Source organism: Amblyomma americanum, chromosome 3 (assembly GCF_052857255.1).
Source record: "Amblyomma americanum isolate KBUSLIRL-KWMA chromosome 3, ASM5285725v1, whole genome shotgun sequence".
In the NCBI taxonomy this organism is placed as follows: Eukaryota; Metazoa; Arthropoda; class Arachnida; order Ixodida; family Ixodidae; genus Amblyomma; species Amblyomma americanum.
This window is the reverse complement of record NC_135499.1, coordinates 24,264,033-24,290,979: the sequence shown is the minus strand read 5'-3', so window position 1 is coordinate 24,290,979 and position 26,947 is coordinate 24,264,033.

Here is a 26,947-nt window from a genome sequence, read left to right as displayed (position 1 = left end):
ATTCGCACACTCTACATATTTCCAGTTGGTCGCGCATCGACTGGAGCTCCCGGCCGTGTGAAAGCTCCTCTCACCGCCGGGCGGCCAGGTACCTGAGACGATCGCCTGGCAACCACATCGGCGGCGCATGCCGACTGGAGAGCGACATCAGCGCCGTTGCGACCGTCACAGTACAAGAAGGAGCACAAGGTAATCGGGACGCCATTTGGTAGCAGTGGCGGCGTGTCACCACAGTCAGCACTGCCGAATTCGCACAGTCTACATTTTTGCAGTTGGTCGCGCATCGACTGGAGCTCCCGGCAGTGTGATAGCTCCTCTCACCGCCGGGCTGCCAGGAACCTGAGACGATCGCCAGGCAACCAAATCGGCGGTGCATGCGGACTGGAGAGCGACATCAGCGCCGTTGGGACCGTCACAGTATAAAAAGGAGCACAAGGTAATCGGGATGCCATTTGGTAGCATTGGCGGCGTGTCACCACAGTCAGCACTGCCTAATTCGCACAGTCTACATTTTTGCAGTTGGTCGCGCATCGACTGGACCTCCCGGCAGTGTGATAGCTCCTGCCACCGCCGGGCTGCCAGGAGCCTGAGACGATCACCTGGCAAGCACATCGGCGGCGCATGCGGACTGGAGAGCGACATCAGCGCCGTTGAGACCGTCACAGTATAAGAAGGAGCACAAGGTAATCGGGACGCAAATTGGTAGCAGTGGCGGCGTGTCACCACAGTCAGCAATGCCTAATTCGCACACTCTACATTTTTGCAGTTGGTCGTGCATAGACTGGAGCTCCCGGCAATTTGATAGCTCCTTTCACCGCCGGGCTGCAAGGAACCTGAGGCGATCGCCTGGCAACCACATCGGCGGCGCATGCGGACTGGAGAGCGACATCAGCGCCGTTGCGACCGTCACAGTATAAGGAGCACAACGTAATCAGGACGCCATTTGGTAGCAGTGGCGCCGTGTCACCACAGTCAGCACTACCTAATTCGCACACTCTACATTTTTGCAGTTGTTCGCGCATCGACTGGAGCTCCCGGCCGTGTGATAGCTCCTCTCACCGCCGGGCTGCCAGGTACCTGAGACGATCGCCTGGCAAGCACATCGGCGGCGCATGCCGACTGGAGAGCGACATCAGCGCCGTTGGGACCGTCACAGTATAAGGAGCAAAAGGTAATCGGGACGCCATTTGGTAGCAGTGGCAGCGTGTCACCACAGTAAGCACTGCCTAATTCGCACACTCTACATTTTTGCAGTTGGTCGCGCATCGACTGGAGCTCCCGGCAGTGTGATAGCTCCTTCCACCGCCGGGCTGCCAGGAACCTGAGACGATCGCCTGGCAACCACATCGGCGGCGCATGCGGACTCGAGAGCGACATCAGCGCCGTTGGGACCGTCACAGTATAAGAAGGAGCACAAGGTAATCGAGACGCCATTTGGTAGCAGTGGCGGCGTGTCACCACAGTCAGCACTTCCTAATTCGCACAGTCTACATTTTTGCAGTTGGTCGCGCATCGACTGGAGCTCCCGGCAATGTGATAGCTCCTCTCACCGCCGGGCTGCCAGTAACCTGAGACGATCGCCTGGCAACCACATCGGCGGCGCATGCGGACTGGAGAGCGACATCAGCGCCGTTGGGACCGTCACAGTATAAGAAGGAGCACAAGGTAATCGGGACGCCATTTGGTAGCAGTGGCGGCGTGTCACCACAGTCAGCACTGCCGAATTCGCAGTCTACATTTTTGGCAGTTGGTCGCGCATCGACTGGAGCTCCCGGCAGTGTGATAGCTCCTCTCACCGCCGTGCTGCCAGGAACCTGAGACGATCGCCAGGCAACCACATCGGCGGCGCATGCGGACTGGAGAGCGACATCAGCGCCGTTGGGACCGTCACAGTATAAGGAGCACAAGGTAATCGGGACGCCATTTGGTAGCATTGGCGGCGTGTCACCACAGTCAGCACTGCCTAATTCGCACACTACATTTTTGCAGTTGGTCCCGCATCGACTGGAGCTCCCGGCCGTGTGATAGCTCCTCTCACCTCCGGGCTGCCAGTTACCTGAGACGATCGCCTGGCAACCACATCGGCGGCGCAGGCCGACTGGAGAGCGACATCAGCGCCGTTGGGACCGTCACAGTATAAGAAGGAGCACAATGTAATCGGGACGCCATTTGGTAGCAGTGGCGGCGTGTCACCACAGTCAGCACTGCCGAATTCGCACAGTCTACATTTTTGCAGTTGGTCGCGGATCGACTGGAGCTCCCGGCAGTGTGATAGCTCCTCTCACCGCCGGGCTGCCAGGAACCTGAGACGATCGCCAGGCAACCAAATCGGCGGTGCATGCGGACTGGAGAGCGACATCAGCGCCGTTGGGACCGTCACAGTATAAGGAGCACAAGGTAATCGGGACGCCATTTGGTAGCATTGGCGGCGTGTCACCACAGTCAGCACTGCCTAATTCGCACAGTCTACATTTTTGCAGTTGGTCGCGCATCGACTGGACCACCCGGCAGTGTGATAGCTCCTGCCACCGCCGGGCTGCCAGGAGCCTGAGACGATCGCCTGGCAAGCACATCGGCGGCGCATGCCGACTGGAGAGCGACATCAGCGCCGTTGCGACCGTCACAGTATAAGAAGGAGCACAAGGTAATCGGGACGCCATTTGGTAGCAGTGGCGGCGTGTCACCACAGTCAGCACTGCCGAATTCGCACAGTCTACATTTTTGCAGTTGGTCGCGCATCGACTGGAGATCCCGGCAGTGTGACAGCTCCTCTCACCGCCGGGCTGCCAGGAACCTGAGACGATCGCCTGGTAACCACATCGGCGGCGCATGCGGACTGGAGAGCGACATCAGCGCCGTTGCGACCGTCACAGTTTAAGAATGAGCGCAAGGTAATCGGGACGCCATTTGGTATCAGTGGCGGCGTGTCACCACAGTCAGCACTGCCTAATTCGCACAGTCTACAATTTGCAGTTGGTCGCGCATCGACTGTAGCTCCCGGCAGTGTGATAGCTCCTCTCACCGCCGGGCTGCCAGGAACCTGAGACGATCGCCTGGCAACCACATCGGCGGCGCATGCGGACTGGAGAGCGACATCAGCGCCGTTGGGACCGTCACAGTATAAGGAGCAAAAGGTAATCGGGACGCCATTTGGTAGCAGTGGCAGCGTGTCACCACAGTAAGCACTGCCTAATTCGCACAATCTACATTTTTGCAGTTGGTCGCGCATCGACTGGAGCTCCCGGCAGTGTGATAGCTCCTTCCACCGCCGGGCTGCCAGGAACCTGAGACGATCGCCAGGCAACCACATCGGCGGCGCATGCGGACTGGAGAGCGACATCAGCGCCGTTGGGACCGTCACAGTATAAGGAGCACAAGGTAATCGGGACGCCATTTGGTAGCATTGGCGGCGTGTCACCATAGTCAGCACTGCCTAATTCGCAGAGTCTACATTTTTGCAGTTGGTCGCGCATCGACTGGAGCTCCCGGCATTGTGATAGCTCCTTCCACCGCCGGGCTGCAAGGAGCCTGAGACGATCACCTGGCAAGCACATCGGCGGCGCATGCGGACTGGAGAGCGACATCAGCGCCGTTGCGACCGTCACAGTATAAGAAGGAGCACAACGTAATCGGGACGCCATTTGGTAGCAGTGGCGGCGTGTCACCACAGTCAGCACTGCCTAATTCGCACACTACATTTTTGCAGTTTGTCCCGCATCGACTGGAGCGCCCGGCCGTGTGATAGCTCCTCTCACCTCCGGGCTGCCAGGAACCTGAGACGATCGCCAGGCAACCAAATCGGCGGCGCAGGCCGACTGGAGAGCGACATCAGCGCCGTTGGGACCATCACAGTATAAGAAGGAGCACAATGTAATCGGGACGCCATTTGGTAGCAGTGGCGGCGTGTCACCACAGTCAGCACTGCCGAATTCGCACAGTCTACATTTTTGCAGTTGGTCGCGCATCGACTGGAGCTCCCGGCAGTGTGATAGCTCCTCTCACCGCCGGGCTGCCAGGAACCTGAGACGATCGCCAGGCAACCAAATCGGCGGTGCATGCGGACTGGAGAGCGACATCAGCGCCGTTGGGACCGTCACAGTATAAGGAGCACAAGGTAATCGGGACGCCATTTGGTAGCCTTGGAGGCGTGTCACCACAGTCAGCACTGCCTAATTCGCACAGTCTACATTTTTGCAGTTGGTCGCGCATCGACTGGACCACCCGGCAGTGTGATAGCTCCTGCCACCGCCGGGCTGCCAGGAGCCTGAGACGATCACTTGGCAAGCACATCGGCGGCGCATGCGGACTGGAGAGCGACATCAGCGCCGTTGCGACCGTCACAGTATAAGAAGGAGCACAAGGTAATCAGGACGCAAATTGGTAGCAGTGGCGGCGTGTCACCACAGTCAGCAATGCCTAATTCGCACACTCTACATTTTTGCAGTTGGTCGTGCATAGACTGGAGCTCCCGGCAATTTGATAGCTCCTTTCACCGCCGGGCTGCCAGGAACCTGAGGCGATCGCCTGGCAACCACATCGGCGGCGCATGCGGACTGGAGAGCGATATCAGCGCCGTTGCGACCGTCACAGTATAAGGAGCACAACGTAATCAGGACGCCATTTGGTAGCAGTGGCGCCGTGTCACCACAGTCAGCACTACCTAATTCGCACAGTCTACATTTTTGCAGTTGGTCGCGCATCGACTGGAGCTCCCGGCCGTGTGATAGCTCCTCTCACCGCCGGGCTGCCAGGTACCTGAGACGATCGCCTGGCAAGCACATCGGCGGCGCATGCCGACTGGAGAGCGACATCAGCGCCGTTGCGACCGTCACAGTATAAGAAGGAGCACAAGGTAATCGGGACGCCATTTGGTAGCAGTGGCGGCGTGTCACCACAGTCAGCACTGCCTAATTCGCACAGTCTACATTTTTGCAGTTGGTCGCGCATCGACTGTAGCTCCCGGCAGTGACATAGCTCCTCTCACCGCCGGGCTGCCAGTAACCTGAGACGATCGCCTGGCAACCACATCGGCGGCGCATGCGGACTGGAGAGCGACATCAGCGCCGTTGGGACCGTCACAGTATAAGAAGGAGCACAAGGTAATCGGGACGCCATTTGGTAGCAGTGGCGGCGTGTCACCACAGTCAGCACTGCCGAATTCGCACAGTCTACATTTTTGCAGTTGGTCGCGCATCGACTGGTGGTCCCGGCAGTGTGATAGCTCCTCTCACCGCCGGGCTGCCAGGGACCTGAGACGATCGCCTGGCAACCACATCGGCGGCGCATGCGGACTGGAGAGCGATATCAGCGCCGTTGCGACCGTCACAGTTTAAGAATGAGCGCAAGGTAATCGGGACGCCATTTGGTAGCAGTGGCGGCATGTCACCACAGTCAGCACTGCCTAATTCGCACAGTCTACATTTTTCAGTTGGTCGCGCATCGACTGGAGGTCCCGGCAGTGTGATAGCTCCTCTCACCGCCGGGCTGCCAGGGACCTGAGACGATCGCCTGGCAACCACATCGGCGGCGCATGCGGACTCGAGAGCGACATCAGCGCCGTTGGGACCGTCACAGTATACGAAGGAGCACAAGGTAATCGAGACGCCATTTGGTAGCAGTGGCGGCGTGTCACCACAGTCAGCACTTCCTAATTCGCACAGTCTACATTTTTGCAGTTGGTCGCGCATCGACTGGAGCTCCCGGCAATGTGATAGCTCCTCTCACCGCCGGGCTGCCAGTAACCTGAGACGATCGCCTGGCAACCACATCGGCGGCGCATGCGGACTGGAGAGCGACATCAGCGCCGTTGGGACCGTCACAGTATAAGAAGGAGCACAAGGTAATCGGGACGCCATTTGGTAGCAGTGGCGGCGTGTCACCACAGTCAGCACTGCCGAATTCGCACAGTCTACATTTTTGCAGTTGGTCGCGCATCGACTGGAGGTCCCGGCAGTGTGACAGCTCCTCTCACCGCCGGGCTGCCAGGAACCTGAGACGATCGCCTGGCAACCACATCGGCGGCGCATGCGGACTGGAGAGCGACATCAGCGCCGTTGCGACCGTCACAGTTTAAGAATGAGCGCAAGGTAATCGGGACGCCATTTGGTAGCAGTGGCGGCGTGTCACCACAGTCAGCACTGCCGAATTCGCACAGTCTACATTTTTGCAGTTGGTCGCGCATCGACTGGAGGTCCCGGCAGTGTGACAGCTCCTCTCACCGCCGGGCTGCCAGGAACCTGAGACGATCGCCTGGCAACCACATCGGCGGCGCATGCGGACTGGAGAGCGACATCAGCGCCGTTGCGACCGTCACAGTTTAAGAATGAGCGCAAGGTAATCGGGACGCCATTTGGTAGCAGTGGCGGCGTGTCACCACAGTCAGCACTGCCTAATTCGCACAGTCTACATTCGCACAGTTGCGACCGTCACAGTATAAGGAGCACAACGTAATCAGGACGCCATTTGGTAGCAGTGGCGCCGTGTCACCACAGTCAGCACTACCTAATTCGCACAGTCTACATTTTTGCAGTTGGTCGCGCATCGACTGGAGCTCCCGGCCGTGTGATAGCTCCTCTCACCGCCGGGCTGCCAGGTACCTGAGACGATCGCCTGGCAAGCACATCGGCGGCGCATGCCGACTGGAGAGCGACATCAGCGCCGTTGCGACCGTCACAGTATAAGAAGGAGCACAAGGTAATCGGGACGCCATTTGGTAGCAGTGGCGGCGTGTCACCACAGTCAGCACTGCCTAATTCGCACAGTCTACATTTTTGCAGTTGGTCGCGCATCGACTGTAGCTACCGGCAGTGACATAGCTCCTCTCACCGCCGGGCTGCCAGTAACCTGAGACGATCGCCTGGCAACCACATCGGCGGCGCATGCGGACTGGAGAGCGACATCAGCGCCGTTGGGACCGTCACAGTATAAGAAGGAGCACAAGGTAATCGGGACGCCATTTGGTAGCAGTGGCGGCGTGTCACCACAGTCAGCACTGCCGAATTCGCACAGTCTACATTTTTGCAGTTGGTCGCGCATCGACTGGAGGTCCCGGCAGTGTGATAGCTCCTCTCACCGCCGGGCTGCCAGGGACCTGAGACGATCGCCTGGCAACCACATCGGCGGCGCATGCGGACTGGAGAGCGACATCAGCGCCGTTGCGACCGTCACAGTTTAAGAATGAGCGCAAGGTAATCGGGACGCCATTTGGTAGCAGTGGCGGCGTGTCACCACAGTCAGCACTGCCTAATTCGCACAGTCTACATTTTTCAGTTGGTCGCGCATCGACTGGAGGTCCCGGCAGTGTGATAGCTCCTCTCACCGCCGGGCTGCCAGGGACCTGAGACGATCGCCTGGCAACCACATCGGCGGCGCATGCGGACTCGAGAGCGACATCAGCGCCGTTGGGACCGTCACAGTATACGAAGGAGCACAAGGTAATCGAGACGCCATTTGGTAGCAGTGGCGGCGTGTCACCACAGTCAGCACTTCCTAATTCGCACAGTCTACATTTTTGCAGTTGGTCGCGCATCGACTGGAGCTCCCGGCAATGTGATAGCTCCTCTCACCGCCGGGCTGCCAGTAACCTGAGACGATCGCCTGGCAACCACATCGGCGGCGCATGCGGACTGGAGAGCGACATCAGCGCCGTTGGGACCGTCACAGTGTAAGAAGGAGCACAAGGTAATCGGGACGCCATTTGGTAGCAGTGGCGGCGTGTCACCACAGTCAGCACTGCCGAATTCGCACAGTCTACATTTTTGCAGTTGGTCGCGCATCGACTGGAGGTCCCGGCAGTGTGACAGCTCCTCTCACCGCCGGGCTGCCAGGAACCTGAGACGATCGCCTGGCAACCACATCGGCGGCGCATGCGGACTGGAGAGCGACATCAGCGCCGTTGCGACCGTCACAGTTTAAGAATGAGCGCAAGGTAATCGGGACGCCATTTGGTAGCAGTGGCGGCGTGTCACCACAGTCAGCACTGCCGAATTCGCACAGTCTACATTTTTGCAGTTGGTCGCGCATCGACTGGAGGTCCCGGCAGTGTGACAGCTCCTCTCACCGCCGGGCTGCCAGGAACCTGAGACGATCGCCTGGCAACCACATCGGCGGCGCATGCGGACTGGAGAGCGACATCAGCGCCGTTGCGACCGTCACAGTTTAAGAATGAGCGCAAGGTAATCGGGACGCCATTTGGTAGCAGTGGCGGCGTGTCACCACAGTCAGCACTGCCTAATTCGCACAGTCTACATTTTTGCAGTTGGTCGCGCATCGACTGGAGGTCCCGGCAGTGTGACAGCTCCTCTCACCGCCGGGCTGCCAGGAACCTGAGACGATCGCCTGGCAACCACATCGGCGGCGCATGCGGACTGGAGAGCGACATCAGCGCCGTTGGGACCGTCACAGTATAAGAAGGAGCACAAGGTAATCGGGACGCCATTTGGTAGCAGTGGCGGCGTGTCACCACAGTCAGCACTGCCGAATTCGCACAGTCTACATTTTTGCAGTTGGTCGCGCATCGACTGGAGGTCCCGGCAGTGTGACAGCTCCTCTCACCGCCGGGCTGCCAGGAACCTGAGACGATCGCCTGGCAACCACATCGGCGGCGCATGCGGACTGGAGAGCGACATCAGCGCCGTTGCGACCGTCACAGTTTAAGAATGAGCGCAAGGTAATCGGGACGCCATTTGGTAGCAGTGGCGGCGTGTCACCACAGTCAGCACTGCCGAATTCGCACAGTCTACATTTTTTCAGTTGGTCGCGCATCGACTGGAGGTCCCGGCAGTGTGATAGCTCCTCTCACCGCCGGGCTGCCAGGGACCTGAGACGATCGCCTGGCAACCACATCGGCGGCGCATGCGGACTCGAGAGCGACATCAGCGCCGTTGGGACCGTCACAGTATACGAAGGAGCACAAGGTAATCGAGACGCCATTTGGTAGCAGTGGCGGCGTGTCACCACAGTCAGCACTTCCTAATTCGCACAGTCTACATTTTTGCAGTTGGTCGCGCATCGACTGGAGCTCCCGGCAATGTGATAGCTCCTCTCACCGCCGGGCTGCCAGTAACCTGAGACGATCGCCTGGCAACCACATCGGTGGCGCATGCGGACTGGAGAGCGACATCAGCGCCGTTGGGACCGTCACAGTATAAGAAGGAGCAAAAGGTAATCGGGACGCCATTTGGTAGCAGTGGCGGCGTGTCACCACAGTCAGCACTGCCGAATTCGCACAGTCTACATTTTTGGCAGTTGGTCGCGCATCGACTGGAGCTCCCGGCAGTGTGATAGCTCCTCTCACCGCCGTGCTGCCAGGAACCTGAGACGATCGCCAGGCAACCACATCGGCGGCGCATGCGGACTGGAGAGCGACATCAGCGCCGTTGGGACCGTCACAGTATAAGGAGCACAAGGTAATCGGGACGCCATTTGGTAGCATTGGCGGCGTGTCACCACAGTCAGCACTGCCTAATTCGCAGTCTACATTTTTGCAGTTGGTCGCGCATAGACTGGAGCTCCCGGCAATTTGATAGCTCCTTTCACCGCCGGGCTGCCAGGAACCTGAGGCGATCGCCTGGCAACCACATCGGCGGCGCATGCGGACTGGAGAGCGATATCAGCGCCGTTGCGACCGTCACAGTATAAGGAGCACAACGTAATCAGGACGCCATTTGGTAGCAGTGGCGCCGTGTCACCACAGTCAGCACTACCTAATTCGCACACTCTACATTTTTGCAGTTGGTCGCGCATCGACTGGAGCTCCCGGCCGTGTGATAGCTCCTCTCACCGCCGGGCTGCCAGGTACCTGAGACGATTGCCTGGCAAGCACATCGGCGGCGCATACAGACTGGAGAGCGACATCAGCGCCGTTGCGACCGTCACAGTATAAGAAGGAGCACAAGGTAATCGGGACGCCATTTGGTAGCAGTGGCGGCGTGTCACCACAGTCAGCACTGCCTAATTCGCACAGTCTACATTTTTGCAGTTGGTCGCGCATCGACTGGAGCTCCCGGCAGTGTGACAGCTCCTCTCACCGCCGGGCTGCCAGGAACCTGAGACGATCGCCTGGCAACCACATCGGCGGCGCATGCGGACTGGAGAGCGACATCAGCGCCGTTGCGACCGTCACAGTTTAAGAATGAGCGCAAGGTAATCGGGACGCCATTTGGTAGCAGTGGCGGCGTGTCACCACAGTCAGCACTGCCTAATTCGCACAGTCTACATTTTTCAGTTGGTCGCGCATCGACTGGAGGTCCCGGCAGTGTGATAGCTCCTCTCACCGCCGGGCTGCCAGGGACCTGAGACGATCGCCTGGCAACCACATCGGCGGCGCATGCTGACTCGAGAGCGACATCAGCGCCGTTGGGACCGTCACAGTATAAGAAGGAGCACAAGGTAATCGAGACGCCATTTGGTAGCAGTGGCGGCGTGTCACCACAGTCAGCACTTCCTAATTCGCACAGTCTACATTTTTGCAGTTGGTCGCGCATCGACTGGAGCTCCCGGCAATGTGATAGCTCCTCTTACCGCCGGGCTGCCAGTAACCTGAGACGATCGCCTGGCAACCACATCGGCGGCGCATGCGGACTGGAGAGCGACATCAGCGCCGTTGGGACCGTCACAGTATAAGAAGGAGCACAAGGTAATCGGGACGCCATTTGGTAGCAGTGGCGGCGTGTCACCACAGTCAGCACTGCCGAATTCGCACAGTCTACATTTTTGGCAGCTGGTCGCGCATCGACTGGAGCTCCCGGTAGTGTGATAGCTCCTCTCGCCGCCGTGCTGCCAGGAACCTGAGACGATCGCCAGGCAACCACATCGGCGGCGCATGCGGACTGGAGAGCGACATCAGCGCCGTTGGGACCGTCACAGTATAAGGAGCACAAGGTAATCGGGACGCCATTTGGTAGCATTGGCGGCGTGTCACCACAGTCAGCACTGCCTAATTCGCACAGTCTACATTTTTGCAGTTGGTCGCGCATCGACTGGAGCTCCCGGCATTGTTATAGCTCCTTCCACCGCCGGGCTGCAAGGAGCCTGAGACGATCACCTGGCAAGCACATCGGCGGCGCATGCGGACTGGAGAGCGACATCAGCGCCGTTGCGACCGTCACAGTATAAGAAGGAGCACAACGTAATCGGGACGCCATTTGGTAGCAGTGGCGGCGTGTCACCACAGTCAGCACTGCCTAATTCGCACACTACATTTTTGCAGTTGGTCCCGCATCGACTGGAGCTCCCGGCCGTGTGATAGCTCCTCTCACCTCCGGGCTGCCAGTTACCTGAGACGATCGCCTGGCAACAACATCGGCGGCGCAGGCCGACTGGAGAGCGACATCAGCGCCGTTGGGACCGTCACAGTATAAGAAGGAGCACAATGTAATCGGGACGCCATTTGGTAGCAGTGGCGGCGTGTCACCACAGTCAGCACTGCCGAATTCGCACAGTCTACATTTTTGCAGTTGGTCGCGCATCGACTGGAGCTCCCGGCAGTGTGATAGCTCCTCTCACCGCCGGGCTGCCAGGAACCTGAGACGATCGCCAGGCAACCAAATCGGCGGTGCATGCGGACTGGAGAGCGACATCAGCGCCGTTGGGACCGTCACAGTATAAGAAGGAGCACAAGGTAATCGGGACGCCATTTGGTAGCATTGGCGGCGTGTCACCACAGTCAGCACTGCCTAATTCGCACAGTCTACATTTTTGCAGTTGGTAGCGCATCGACTGGACCTCCCGGCAGTGTGATAGCTCCTGCCACCGCCGCGCTGCCAGGAGCCTGAGACGATCACCTGGCAAGCACATCGGCGGCGCATGCGGACTGGAGAGCGACATCAGCGCCGTTGCGACCGTCACAGTATAAGAAGGACCACAAGGTAATCGGGACGCAAATTGGTAGCAGTGGCGGCGTGTCACCACAGTCAGCAATGCCTAATTCGCACACTCTACATTTTTGCAGTTGGTCGTGCATAGACTGGAGCTCCCGGCAACTTGATAGCTCCTTTCACCGCCGGGCTGCCAGGAACCTGAGGCGATCGCCTGGCAACCACATCGGCGGCGCATGCGGACTGGAGAGCGATATCAGCGCCGTTGCGACCGTCACAGTATAAGGAGCACAACGTAATCAGGACGCCATTTGGTAGCAGTGGCGCCGTGTCACCACAGTCAGCACTACCTAATTCGCACACTCTACATTTTTGCAGTTGGTCGCGCATCGACTGGAGCTCCCGGCCGTGTGATAGCTCCTCTCACCGCCGGGCTGCCAGGTACCTGAGACGATCGCCTGGCAAGCACATCGGCGGCGCATGCCGACTGGAGAGCGACATCAGCGCCGTTGCGACCGTCACAGTATAAGAAGGAGCACAAGGTAATCGGGACGCCATTTGGTTGCAGTGGCGGCGTGTCACCACAGTCAGCACTGCCTAATTCGCACAGTCTACATTTTTGCAGTTGGTCGCGCATCGACTGTAGCTCCCGGCAGTAACATAGCTCCTCTCACCGCCGGGCTGCCAGTAACCTGAGACGATCGCCTGGCAACCACATCGGCGGCGCATGCGGACTGGAGAGCGACATCAGCGCAGTTGGGACCATCACAGTATAAGAAGGAGCACAAGGTAATCGGGACGCCATTTGGTAGCAGTGGCGGCGTGTCACCACAGTCAGCACTGCCGAATTCGCACAGTCTACATTTTTGCAGTTGGTCGCGCATCGACTGGAGCTCCCGGCAGTGTGATAGCTCCTCTCACCGCCGGGCTGCCAGGTACCTGAGACGATCGCCTAGCAACCACATCGGCGGCGCATGCGGACTGGAGAGCGACATCAGCGCCGTTGCGAACGTCACAGTATAAGAAGGAGCACAAGGTAATCGGGACGCCATTTGGTAGCAGTGGCGGCGTGTCACCACAGTATGCACTGCCTAATTCGCACACTCTACATTTTTGCAGTTGGTCGCGCATCGACTGGAGCTCCCGGCAGTGTGACAGCTCCTCTCACCGCCGGGCTGCCAGGAACCTGAGACGATCGCCTGGCAACCACATCGGCGGCGCATGCGGACTGGAGAGCGACATCAGCGCCGTTGCGACCGTCACAGTTTAAGAATGAGCGCAAGGTAATCGGGGCGCCATTTGGTAGCAGTGGCGGCGTGTCACCACAGTCAGCACTGCCTAATTCGCACAGTCTACATTTTTCAGTTGGTCGCGCATCGACTGGAGGTCCCGGCAGTGTGATAGCTCCTCTCACCGCCGGGCTGACAGGGACCTGAGACGATCGCCTGGCAACCACATCGGCGGCGCATGCGGACTCGAGAGCGACATCAGCGCCGTTGGGACCGTCACAGTATAGGAAGGAGCACAAGGTAATCGAGACGCCATTTGGTAGCAGTGGCGGCGTGTCACCACAGTCAGCACTTCCTAATTCGCACAGTCTACATTTTTGCAGTTGGTCGCGCATCGACTGGAGCTCCCGGCAATGTGATAGCTCCTCTCACCGCCGGGCTGCCAGTAACCTGAGACGATCGCCTGGCAACCACATCGGCGGCGCATGCGGACTGGAGAGCGACATCAGCGCCGTTGGGACCGTCACAGTATAAGAAGGAGCACAAGGTAATCGGGACGCCATTTGGTAGCAGTGGCGGCGTGTCACCACAGTCAGCACTGCCGAATTCGCACAGTCTACATTTTTGGCAGCTGGTCGCGCATCGACTGGACCTCCCGGCAGTGTGATAGCTCCTCTCACCGCCGTGCTGCCAGGAACCTGAGACGATCGCCAGGCAACCACATCGGCGGCGCATGCGGACTGGAGAGCGACATCAGCGCCGTTGGGACCGTCACAGTATAAGGAGCACAAGGTAATCGGGACGCCATTTGGTAGCATTGGCGGCGTGTCACCACAGTCAGCACTGCCTAATTCGCACAGTCTACATTTTTGCAGTTGGTCGCGCATCGACTGGAGCTCCCGGCATTGTGATAGCTCCTTCCACCGCCGGGCTGCAAGGAGCCTGAGACGATCACCTGGCAAGCACATCGGCGGCGCATGCGGACTGGAGAGCGACATCAGCGCCGTTGCGACCGTCACAGTATAAGAAGGAGCACAACGTAATCGGGACGCCATTTGGTAGCAGTGGCGGCGTGTCACCACAGTCAGCACTGCCTAATTCGCACACTACATTTTTGCAGTTGGTCCCGCATCGACTGGAGCTCCCGGCCGTGTGATAGCTCCTCTCACCTCCGGGCTGCCAGTTACCTGAGACGATCGCCTGGCAACCACATCGGCGGCGCAGGCCGACTGGAGAGCGACATCAGCGCCGTTGGGACCGTCACAGTATAAGAAGGAGCACAATGTAATCGGGACGCCATTTGGTAGCAGTGGCGGCGTGTCACCACAGTCAGCACTGCCGAATTCGCACAGTCTACATTTTTGCAGTTGGTCGCGCATCGACTGGAGCTCCCGGCAGTGTGATAGCTCCTCTCACCGCCGGGCTGCCAGGAACCTGAGACGATCGCCAGGCAACCAAATCGGCGGTGCATGCGGACTGGAGAGCGACATCAGCGCCGTTGGGACCGTCACAGTATAAGAAGGAGCACAAGGTAATCGGGTCGCCATTTGGTAGCATTGGCGGCGTGTCACCACAGTCAGCACTGCCTAATTCGCACAGTCTACATTTTTGCAGTTGGTAGCGCATCGACTGGACCTCCCGGCAGTGTGATAGCTCCTGCCACCGCCGGGCTGCCAGGAGCCTGAGACGATCACCTGGCAAGCACATCGGCGGCGCATGCGGACTGGAGAGCGACATCAGCGCCGTTGCGACCGTCACAGTATAAGAAGGAGCACAAGGTAATCGGGACGCAAATTGGTAGCAGTGGCGGCGTGTCACCACAGTCAGCACTGCCTAATTCGCACAGTCTACATTTTTGCAGTTGGTCGCGCATCGACTGTAGCTCCCGGCAGTGACACAGCTCCTCTCACCGCCGAGCTGCCAGGAACCTGAGACGATCGCCAGGCAACCACATCGGCGGCGCATGCGGACTAGAGAGCGACATCAGCGCCGTTGGGACCGTCACAGTATAAGGAGCACAAGGCAATCGGGACGCCATTTGGTAGCAGTGGCAGCGTGTCACCACAGTAAGCACTGCCTAATTCGCACACTCTACATTTTTGCAGTTGGTCGCGCATCGACTGGAGCTCCCGGCAGTGTGATAGCTCCTTCCACCGCCGGGCTGCCAGGAACCTGAGACGATCGCCTGGCAACCACATCGGCGGCGCATGCGGACTGGAGAGCGACATCAGCGCCGTTGCGACCGTCACAGTTTAAGAAGGAGCGCAAGGTAATCGGGACGCCATTTGGTAGCAGTGGCGGCGTGTCACCACAGTCAGCACTGCCTAATTCGCACAGTCTACATTTTTCAGTTGGTAGCGCATCGACTGGAGGTCCCGGCAGTGTGATAGCTCCTCTCACCGCCGGGCTGCCAGGGACCTGAGACGATCGCCTGGCAACCACATCGGCGGCGCATGCGGACTCGAGAGCGACATCAGCGCCGTTGGGACCGTCACAGTATAAGAAGGAGCACAAGGTAATCGAGACGCCATTTGGTAGCAGTGGCTGCGTGTCACCACAGTCAGCACTTCCTAATTCGCACAGTCTACATTTTTGCAGTTGGTCGCGCATCGACTGGAGCTCCCGGCATTGTGATAGCTCCTTCCACCGCCGGGCTGCAAGGAGCCTGAGACGATCACCTGGCAAGCACATCGGCGGCGCATGCGGACTGGAGAGCGACATCAGCGCCGTTGGGACCGTCACAGTATAAGAAGGAGCACAAGGTAATCGGGACGCCATTTGGTAGCAGTGGCGGCGTGTCACCACAGTCAGCACTGCCGAATTCGCACAGTCTACATTTTTGGCAGTTGGTCGCGCATCGACTGGAGCTCCCGGCAGTGTGATAGCTCCTCTCACCGCCGTGCTGCCAGGAACCTGAGACGATCGCCAGGCAACCACATCGGCGGCGCATGCGGACTGGAGAGCGACATCAGCGCCGTTGGGACCGTCACAGTACAAGGAGCACAAGGTAATCGGGACGCCATTTGGCAGCAGTGGCGGCGTGTCACCACAGTAAGCACTGCCTAATTCGCACACTCTCTACTTTTTGCAGTTGGTCGCGCATCGACTGGAGCTCCCGGCAGTGTGATAGCTCCTTCCATCGCCGGGCTGCCAGGAACCTGAGACGATCGCCTGGCAACCACATCGGCGGCGCATGCGGACTGGAGAGCGACTTCAGCGCCGTTGCGACCGTCACAGTATAAGAAGGAGCACAAGGTAATCGGGACGCCATTTGGTAGCAGTTACGGCGTGTCACCACAGTCAGCACTGCCTAATTCGCACAGTCTACATTTTTGCAGTTGGTCGCGCCTCGACTGGAGGTCCCGGCAGTGTGATAGCTACTCTCACCGCCGGGCTGCCAGAGACCTGAGACGATCGCCTGGCAACCACATCGGCGGCGCATGCGGACTGGAGAGCGACATCAGCGCCGTTGGGACCGTCACAGTATAAGAAGGAGCACAAGGTAATCGAGACGCCATTTGGTAGCAGTGGCGGCGTGTGACCACAGTCAGCACTGCCTAAATCGCACAGTCTACATTTTTGCAGTTGGTCGCGCATCGACTGGAGCTCCCGGCAGTGTGATAGCTCCTCTCACCGCCGGGCTGCCAGGAACCTGAGACGATCGCCTGGCAACCACATCGGCGGCGCATGCGGACTGGTGAGCGACATCAGCGCCGTTGGGACCGTCACAGTATAAGGAGGAGCACAAGGTAATCGGGACGCCATTTGGTAGCAGTGGCGTCGTGTCACAACAGTCAGCACAGCCTAATTCGCACACTCTACATTTTTGCAGTAGGTCGTGCATCGACTGGAGCTCCCGGCAGTGTGATAGCTCCTCTCACCGCCGGGCTGCCAGGTACCTGAGACGATCGCCTGGCAACCACATCGGCGGCGCATGCGGACTGGTGAGCGACATCAGCGCCGTTGGGACCGTCACAGTATAAGGAGGAGCACAAGGTAATCGGGACGCCATTTGGTAGCAGTGGCGTCGTGTCACAACAGTCAGCACAGCCTAATTCGCACACTCTACATTTTTGCAGTAGGTCGTGCATCGACTGGAGCTCCCGGCAGTGTGATAGCTCCTCTCACCGCCGGGCTGCCAGGTACCTGAGACGATCGCCTGGCAACCACATCGGCGGCGCATGCGGACTGGAGAGCGACATCAGCGCCGTTGGGACCGTCACAGTATAAGAAGGAGCACAAGGTAATCGGGACGCCATTTGGTAGCATTGGCTGCGTGTCACCACAGACAGCACTGCCTAATTCGCACAGTCAACATTTTTGCAGTTGGTCTCGCATCGACTGGAGCTCCCGGCAGTGTGATAGCTCCTCTCACCGCCGGGCTGCCAGGAACCTGAGACGATCGTCTGGCAACCACATCGGCGGCGCATGCGGACTGGAGAGCGCAATTAGCGCCGTTGGGACCGTCATAGTATAAGAAGGAGCACAAGGTAATCGGGACGCCATTTGGTAGCAGTGGCGGCGTGTCACCACAGTCAGCACTGCCTAATTCGCACACTACATTTTTGCAGTTGGTCGCTCATCGACTGGAGCTCCCGGCAGTGTGATAGCTCCTCTCACCGCCGGGCTGCCAGGAACCTGAGACGATCGCCTGGCAACCACATCGGCGGCGCATGCGGACTGGTGAGCGACATCAGCGCCGTTGGGACCGTCACAGTATAAGGAGGAGCACAAGGTAATCGGGACGCCATTTGGTAGCAGTGGCGTCGTGTCACCACAGTCAGCACAGCCTAATTCGCACACTCTACATTTTTGCAGTAGGTCGTGCATCGACTGGAGCTCCCGGCAGTGTGATAGCTCCTCTCACCGCCGGGCTGCCAGGTACCTGAGACGATCGCCTGGCAACCACATCGGCGGCGCATGCGGACTGGAGAGCGCAATTAGCGCCGTTGGACCGTCATAGTATAAGAAGGAGCACAAGGTAATCGGGACGCCATTTGGTAGCAGTGGCGGCGTGTCACCACAGTCAGCACTGCCTAATTCGCACACTCTACATTTTTGCAGTTGGTTGCGCATCGACAGGAGCTCCCAGCCGTGTATAGCTCCTTTAACCGCCCATCTGCCAGGAACCTGAGACGATCGTCTGGTCGCGCATCGACTGGAGCTCACGCAGTGTGATAGCTCCTCTCACCGCCGGGCTGCCAGGAACCTGAGACGATCGCCTGGCAACCACATCGGCGGCGCATGCGGACTGGAGAGCGACATCAGGGCTGTTGAGACCGTCACAGTATAAGAAGGAGCACAAGGTAATCGGGACGCCATTTGGTAGCAGTGGCGGCGTGTCACCACAGTCAGCACTGCCTAATTCGCACAGTCTACATTTTTGCAGTTGGTCGCGCATCGACTTGAGATCCCGGTAGTGTGATAGCTCCTCTCACCGCCGGGCTGCCAGGAACCTGAGACGATCGCCTGGCAACCACATCGGCGGCGCATGCGGACTGGAGAGCGACATCAGCGCTGTTGGGACCGTCACAGTATAAGAAAGAGAACAAGGCAATCGGGACGCCATTTGGTAGCAGTGGCAGCGTGTCACCACAGTAAGCACTGCCTAATTCGCACACTCTACATTTTTGCAGTTGGTCGCGCATCGACTGGAGCTCCCGGCAGTGTGATAGCTCCTTCCACCGCCGGGCTGCCAGGAACCTGAGACGATCGCCAGGCAACCACATCGGCGGCGCATGCGGACTGGAGAGCGACATCAGCGCCGTTGGGACCGTCACAGTATAAGGAGCACAAGGTAATCGGGACGCCATTTGGTAGCATTGGCGGCGTGTCACCACAGTCAGCACTGCCTAATTCGCACAGTCTACATTTTTGCAGTTGGTCGCGCATCGACTGGACCTCCCGGCAGTGTGATAGCTCCTGCCACCGCCGGGCTGCCTGGAGCCTGAGATGATCACCTGGCAAGCACATCGGCGGCGCATGCGGACTGGAGAGCGACATCAGCGCCGTTGCGACCGTCACAGTATAAGAAGGAGCACAAGGTAATCGGGACGCAAATTGGTAGCAGTGGCGGCGTGTCACCACAGTCAGCAATGCCTAATTCGCACACTCTACATTTTTGCAGTTGGTCGTGCATAGACTGGAGGTCCCGGCAATTTGATAGCTCCTTTCACCGCCGGGCTGCCAGGAACCTGAGGCGATCGCCTGGCAACCACATCGGCGGCGCATGCGGACTGGAGAGCGACATCAGCGCCGTTGCGACCGTCACAGTATAAGGAGCACAACGTAATCAGGACGCCATTTGGTAGCAGTGGCGCCGTGTCACCACAGTCAGCACTACCTAATTCGCACACTCTACATTTTTGCAGTTGGTCGCGCATCGACTGGAGCTCCCGGCCGTGTGATAGCTCCTCTCACCGCCGGGCTGCCAGGTACCTGAGACGATCGCCTGGCAAGCACATCGGCGGCGCATGCCGACTGGAGAGCGACATAAGCGCCGTTGCGACCGTCACAGTATAAGAAGGAGCACAAGGTAATCGGGACGCCATTTGGTAGCAGTGGCGGCGTGTCACCACAGTCAGCACTGCCTAATTCGCACAGTCTACATTTTTGCAGTTGGTCGCGCATCGACTGTAGCTCCCGGCAGTGACATAGCTCCTCTCACCGCCGGGCTGCCAGTAACCTGAGACGATCGCCTGGCAACCACATCGGCGGCGCATGCGGACTGGAGAGCGACATCAGCGCCGTTGGGACCGTCACAGTATAAGGAGCAAAAGGTAATCGGGACGCCATTTGGTAGCAGTGGCAGCGTGTCACCACAGTAAGCACTGCCTAATTCGCACACTCTACATTTTTGCAGTTGGTCGCGCATCGACTGGAGCTCCCGGCAGTGTGATAGCTCCTTCCACCGCCGGGCTGCCAGGAACCTGAGACGATCGCCTGGCAACCACATCGGCGGCGCATGCGGACTGGAGAGCGACATCAGCGCCGTTGCGACCGTCACAGTTTAAGAAGGAGCGCAAGGTAATCGGGACGCCATTTGGTAGCAGTGGGGGCGTGTCACCACAGTCAGCACTGCTAATTCGCACAGTCTACATTTTTCAGTTGGTCGCGCATCGAATGGAGGTCCCGGCAGTGTGATAGCTCCTCTCACCGCCGGGCTGCCAGGGACCTGAGACGATCGCCTGGCAACCACATCGGCGGCGCATGCGGACTCGAGTGCGACATCAGCGCCGTTGGGACCGTCACAGTATAAGAAGGAGCACAAGGTAATCGAGACGCCCTTTGAAAGCAGTGGCGGCGTGTCACCACAGTCAGCACTTCCTAATTCGCACAGTCTACATTTTTGCAGTTGGTCGCGCATCGACTGGAGCTCCCGGCAATGTGATAGCTCCTCTCACCGCCGGGCTGCCAGTAACCTGAGACGATCGCCTGGCAACCACATCGGCGGCTCATGCGGACTGGAGAGCGACATCAGCGCCGTTGGGACCGTCACAGTATAAGAAGGAGCACAAGGTAATCGGGACGCCATTTGGTAGCAGTGGCGGCGTGTCACCACAGTCAGCACTGCCTAATTCGCACAGTCTACATTTTTGCAGTTGGTCGCGCCTCGACTGGAGGTCCCGGCAGTGTGATAGCTACTCTCACCGCCGGGCTACCAGAGACCTGAGACGATCGCCTGGCAACCACATCGGCGGCGCATGCGGACTGGAGAGCGACATCAGCGCCGTTGGGACCGTCACAGTATAAGGAGGAGCACAAGGTAATCGGGACGCCATTTGGTAGCAGTGGCGTCGTGTCACCACAGTCAGCACAGCCTAATTCGCACACTCTACATTTTTGCAGTAGGTCGTGCATCGACTGGAGCTCCCGGCAGTGTGATAGCTCCTCTCACCGCCGGGCTGCCAGGTACCTGAGACGATCGCCTGGCAACCACATCGGCGGCGCATGCGGACTGGAGAGCGACATCAGCGCCGTTGGGACCGTCACAGTATAAGAAGGAGCACAAGGTAATCGGGACGCCATTTGGTAGCATTGGCGGCGTGTCACCACAGACAGCACTGCCTAATTCGCACAGTCTACATTTTTGCAGTTGGTCTCGCATCGACTGGAGCTCCCGGCAGTGTGATAGCTCCTCTCACCGCCGGGCTACAGGAACCTGAGACGATCGCCTGGCAACCACATCGGCGGCGCATGCGGACTGGAGAGCGCAATTAGCGCCGTTGGGACCGTCATAGTATAAGAAGGAGCACAAGGTAATCGGGACGCCATTTGGTAGCAGTGGCGGCGTGTCACCACAGTCAGCACTGCCTAATTCGCACACTACATTTTTGCAGTTGGTCGCTCATCGACTGGAGCTCCCGGCAGTGTGATAGCTCCTCTCACCGCCGGGCTGCCAGGAACCTGAGACGATCGCCTGGCAACCACATCGGCGGCGCATGCGGACTGGTGAGCGACATCAGCGCCGTTGGGACCGTCACAGTATAAGAAGGAGCACAAGGTAATCGGGACGCCATTTGGTAGCAGTGGCGTCGTGTCACCACAGTCAGCACAGCCTAATTCGCACACTCTACATTTTTGCAGTAGGTCGTGCATCGACTGGAGCTCCCGGCAGTGTGATAGCTCCTCTCACCGCCGGGCTGCCAGGTACCTGAGACGATCGCCTGGCAACCACATCGGCGGCGCATGCGGACTGGAGAGCGCAATTAGCGCCGTTCGGACCGTCATAGTATAAGAAGGAGCACAAGGTAATCGGGACGCCATTTGGTAGCAGTGGCGGCGTGTCACCACAGTCAGCACTGCCGAATTCGCACAGTCTACATTTTTGGCAGCTGGTCGCGCATCGACTGGACCTCCCGGCAGTGTGATAGCTCCTCTCACCGCCGTGCTGCCAGGAACCTGAGACGATCGCCAGGCAACCACATCGGCGGCGCATGCGGACTGGAGAGCGACATCAGCGCCGTTGGGACCGTCACAGTATAAGGAGCACAAGGTAATCGGGACGCCATTTGGTAGCATTGGCGGCGTGTCACCACAGTCAGCACTGCCTAATTCGCACAGTCTACATTTTTGCAGTTGGTCGCGCATCGACTGGAGCTCCCGGCATTGTGATAGCTCCTTCCACCGCCGGGCTGCAAGGAGCCTGAGACGATCACCTGGCAAGCACATCGGCGGCGCATGCGGACTGGAGAGCGACATCAGCGCCGTTGCGACCGTCACAGTATAAGAAGGAGCACAACGTAATCGGGACGCCATTTGGTAGCAGTGGCGGCGTGTCACCACAGTCAGCACTGCCTAATTCGCACACTACATTTTTGCAGTTGGTCCCGCATCGACTGGAGCTCCCGGCCGTGTGATAGCTCCTCTCACCTCCGGGCTGCCAGTTACCTGAGACGATCGCCTGGCAACCACATCGGCGGCGCAGGCCGACTGGAGAGCGACATCAGCGCCGTTGGGACCGTCACAGTATAAGAAGGAGCACAATGTAATCGGGACGCCATTTGGTAGCAGTGGCGGCGTGTCACCACAGTCAGCACTGCCGAATTCGCACAGTCTACATTTTTGCAGTTGGTCGCGCATCGACTGGAGCTCCCGGCAGTGTGATAGCTCCTCTCACCGCCGGGCTGCCAGGAACCTGAGACGATCGCCAGGCAACCAAATCGGCGGTGCATGCGGACTGGAGAGCGACATCAGCGCCGTTGGGACCGTCACAGTATAAGAAGGAGCACAAGGTAATCGGGACGCCATTTGGTAGCATTGGCAGCGTGTCACCACAGTCAGCACTGCCTAATTCGCACAGTCTACATTTTTGCAGTTGGTAGCGCATCGACTGGACCTCCCGGCAGTGTGATAGCTCCTGCCACCGCCGGGCTGCCAGGAGCCTGAGACGATCACCTGGCAAGCACATCGGCGGCGCATGCGGACTGGAGAGCGACATCAGCGCCGTTGCGACCGTCACAGTATAAGAAGGAGCACAAGGTAATCGGGACGCAAATTGGTAGCAGTGGCGGCGTGTCACCACAGTCAGCAATGCCTAATTCGCACACTCTACATTTTTGCAGTTGGTAGTGCACAGACTGGAGCTCCCGGCAATTTGATAGCTCCTTTCACCGCCGGGCTGCCAGGAACCTGAGGCGATCGCCTGGCAACCACATCGGCGGCGCATGCGGACTGGAGAGCGATATCAGCGCCGTTGCGACCGTCACAGTATAAGGAGCACAACGTAATCAGGACGCCATTTGGTAGCAGTGGCGCCGTGTCACCACAGTCAGCACTACCTAATTCGCACACTCTACATTTTTGCAGTTGGTCGCGCATCGACTGGAGCTCCCGGCCGTGTGATAGCTCCTCTCACCGCCGGGCTGCCAGGTACCTGAGACGATCGCCTGGCAAGCACATCGGCGGCGCATGCCGACTGGAGAGCGACATCAGCGCCGTTGCGACCGTCACAGTATAAGAAGGAGCACAAGGTAATCGGGACGCCATTTGGTAGCAGTGGCGGCGTGTCACCACAGTCAGCACTGCCTAATTCGCACAGTCTACATTTTTGCAGTTGGTCGCGCATCGACTGTAGCTCCCGGCAGTGACACAGCTCCTCTCACCGCCGAGCTGCCAGGAACCTGAGACGATCGCCAGGCAACCACATCGGCGGCGCATGCGGACTAGAGAGCGACATCAGCGCCGTTGGGACCGTCACAGTATAAAGAGCACAAGGCAATCGGGACGCCATTTGGTAGCAGTGGCAGCGTGTCACCACAGTAAGCACTGCCTAATTCGCACACTCTACATTTTTGCAGTTGGTCGCGCATCGACTGGAGCTCCCGGCAGTGTGATAGCTCCTTCCACCGCCGGGCTGCCAGGAACCTGAGACGATCGCCTGGCAACCACATCGGCGGCGCATGCGGACTGGAGAGCGACATCAGCGCCGTTGCGACCGTCACAGTTTAAGAAGGAGGGCAAGGTAATCGGGACGCCATTTGGTAGCAGTGGCGGCGTGTCACCACAGTCAGCACTGCCTAATTCGCACAGTCTACATTTTTCAGTTGGTAGCGCATCGACTGGAGGTCCCGGCAGTGTGATAGCTCCTCTCACCGCCGGGCTGCCAGGGACCTGAGACGATCGCCTGGCAACCACATCGGCGGCGCATGCGGACTCGAGAGCGACATCAGCGCCGTTGGGACCGTCACAGTATAAGAAGGAGCACAAGGTAATCGAGACGCCATTTGGTAGCAGTGGCTGCGTGTCACCACAGTCAGCACTTCCTAATTCGCACAGTCTACATTTTTGCAGTTGGTCGCGCATCGACTGGAGCTCCCGGCATTGTGATAGCTCCTTCCACCGCCGGGCTGCAAGGAGCCTGAGACGATCACCTGGCAAGCACATCGGCGGCGCATGCGGACTGGAGAGCGACATCAGCGCCGTTGGGACCGTCACAGTATAAGAAGGAGCACAAGGTAATCGGGACGCCATTTGGTAGCAGTGGCGGCGTGTCACCACAGTCAGCACTGCCGAATTCGCACAGTCTACATTTTTGGCAGTTGGTCGCGCATCGACTGGAGCTCCCGGCAGTGTGATAGCTCCTCTCACCGCCGTGCTGCCAGGAACCTGAGACGATCGCCAGGCAACCACATCGGCGGCGCATGCGGACTGGAGAGCGACATCAGCGCCGTTGGGACCGTCACAGTACAAGGAGCACAAGGTAATCGGGACGCCATTTGGCAGCAGTGGCGGCGTGTCACCACAGTAAGCACTGCCTAATTCGCACACTCTCTACTTTTTGCAGTTGGTCGCGCATCGACTGGAGCTCCCGGCAGTGTGATAGCTCCTTCCATCGCCGGGCTGCCAGGAACCTGAGACGATCGCCTGGCAACCACATCGGCGGCGCATGCGGACTGGAGAGCGACTTCAGCGCCGTTGCGACCGTCACAGTATAAGAAGGAGCACAAGGTAATCGGGACGCCATTTGGTAGCAGTTACGGCGTGTCACCACAGTCAGCACTGCCTAATTCGCACAGTCTACATTTTTGCAGTTGGTCGCGCCTCGACTGGAGGTCCCGGCAGTGTGATAGCTACTCTCACCGCCGGGCTGCCAGAGACCTGAGACGATCGCCTGGCAACCACATCGGCGGCGCATGCGGACTGGTGAGCGACATCAGCGCCGTTGGGACCGTCACAGTATAAGGAGGAGCACAAGGTAATCGGGACGCCATTTGGTAGCAGTGGCGTCGTGTCACAACAGTCAGCACAGCCTAATTCGCACACTCTACATTTTTGCAGTAGGTCGTGCATCCACTGGAGCTCCCGGCAGTGTGATAGCTCCTCTCACCGCCGGGCTGCCAGGTACCTGAGACGATCGCCTGGCAACCACATCGGCGGCGCATGCGGACTGGTGAGCGACATCAGCGCCGTTGGGACCGTCACAGTATAAGGAGGAGCACAAGGTAATCGGGACGCCATTTGGTAGCAGTGGCGTCGTGTCACAACAGTCAGCACAGCCTAATTCGCACACTCTACATTTTTGCAGTAGGTCGTGCATCGACTGGAGCTCCCGGCAGTGTGATAGCTCCTCTCACCGCCGGGCTGCCAGGTACCTGAGACGATCGCCTGGCAACCACATCGGCGGCGCATGCGGACTGGAGAGCGACATCAGCGCCGTTGGGACCGTCACAGTATAAGAAGGAGCACAAGGTAATCGGGACGCCATTTGGTAGCATTGGCGGCGTGTCACCACAGACAGCACTGCCTAATTCGCACAGTCAACATTTTTGCAGTTGGTCTCGCATCGACTGGAGCTCCCGGCAGTGTGATAGCTCCTCTCACCGCCGGGCTGCCAGGAACCTGAGACGATCGTCTGGCAACCACATCGGCGGCGCATGCGGACTGGAGAGCGCAATTAGCGCCGTTGGGACCGTCATAGTATAAGAAGGAGCACAAGGTAATCGGGACGCCATTTGGTAGCAGTGGCGGCGTGTCACCACAGTCAGCACTGCCTAATTCGCACACTACATTTTTGCAGTTGGTCGCTCATCGACTGGAGCTCCCGGCAGTGTGATAGCTCCTCTCACCGCCGGGCTGCCAGGAACCTGAGACGATCGCCTGGCAACCACATCGGCGGCGCATGCGGACTGGTGAGCGACATCAGCGCCGTTGGGACCGTCACAGTATAAGGAGGAGCACAAGGTAATCGGGACGCCATTTGGTAGCAGTGGCGTCGTGTCACCACAGTCAGCACAGCCTAATTCGCACACTCTACATTTTTGCAGTAGGTCGTGCATCGACTGGAGCTCCCGGCAGTGTGATAGCTCCTCTCACCGCCGGGCTGCCAGGTACCTGAGACGATCGCCTGGCAACCACATCGGCGGCGCATGCGGACTGGAGAGCGCAATTAGCGCCGTTGGGACCGTCATAGTATAAGAAGGAGCACAAGGTAATCGGGACGCCATTTGGTAGCAGTGGCGGCGTGTCACCACAGTCAGCACTGCCTAATTCGCACACTCTACATTTTTGCAGTTGGTTGCGCATCGACAGGAGCTCCCAGCCGTGTATAGCTCCTTTAACCGCCCATCTGCCAGGAACCTGAGACGATCGTCTGGTCGCGCATCGACTGGAGCTCACGCAGTGTGATAGCTCCTCTCACCGCCGGGCTGCCAGGAACCTGAGACGATCGTCTGGCAACCACATCGGCGGCGCATGCGGACTGGAGAGCGACATCAGGGCTGTTGAGACCGTCACAGTATAAGAAGGAGCACAAGGTAATCGGGACGCCATTTGGTAGCAGTGGCGGCGTGTCACCACAGTCAGCACTGCCTAATTCGCACAGTCTACATTTTTGCAGTTGGTCGCGCATCGACTTGAGATCCCGGTAGTGTGATAGCTCCTCTCACCGCCGGGCTGCCAGGA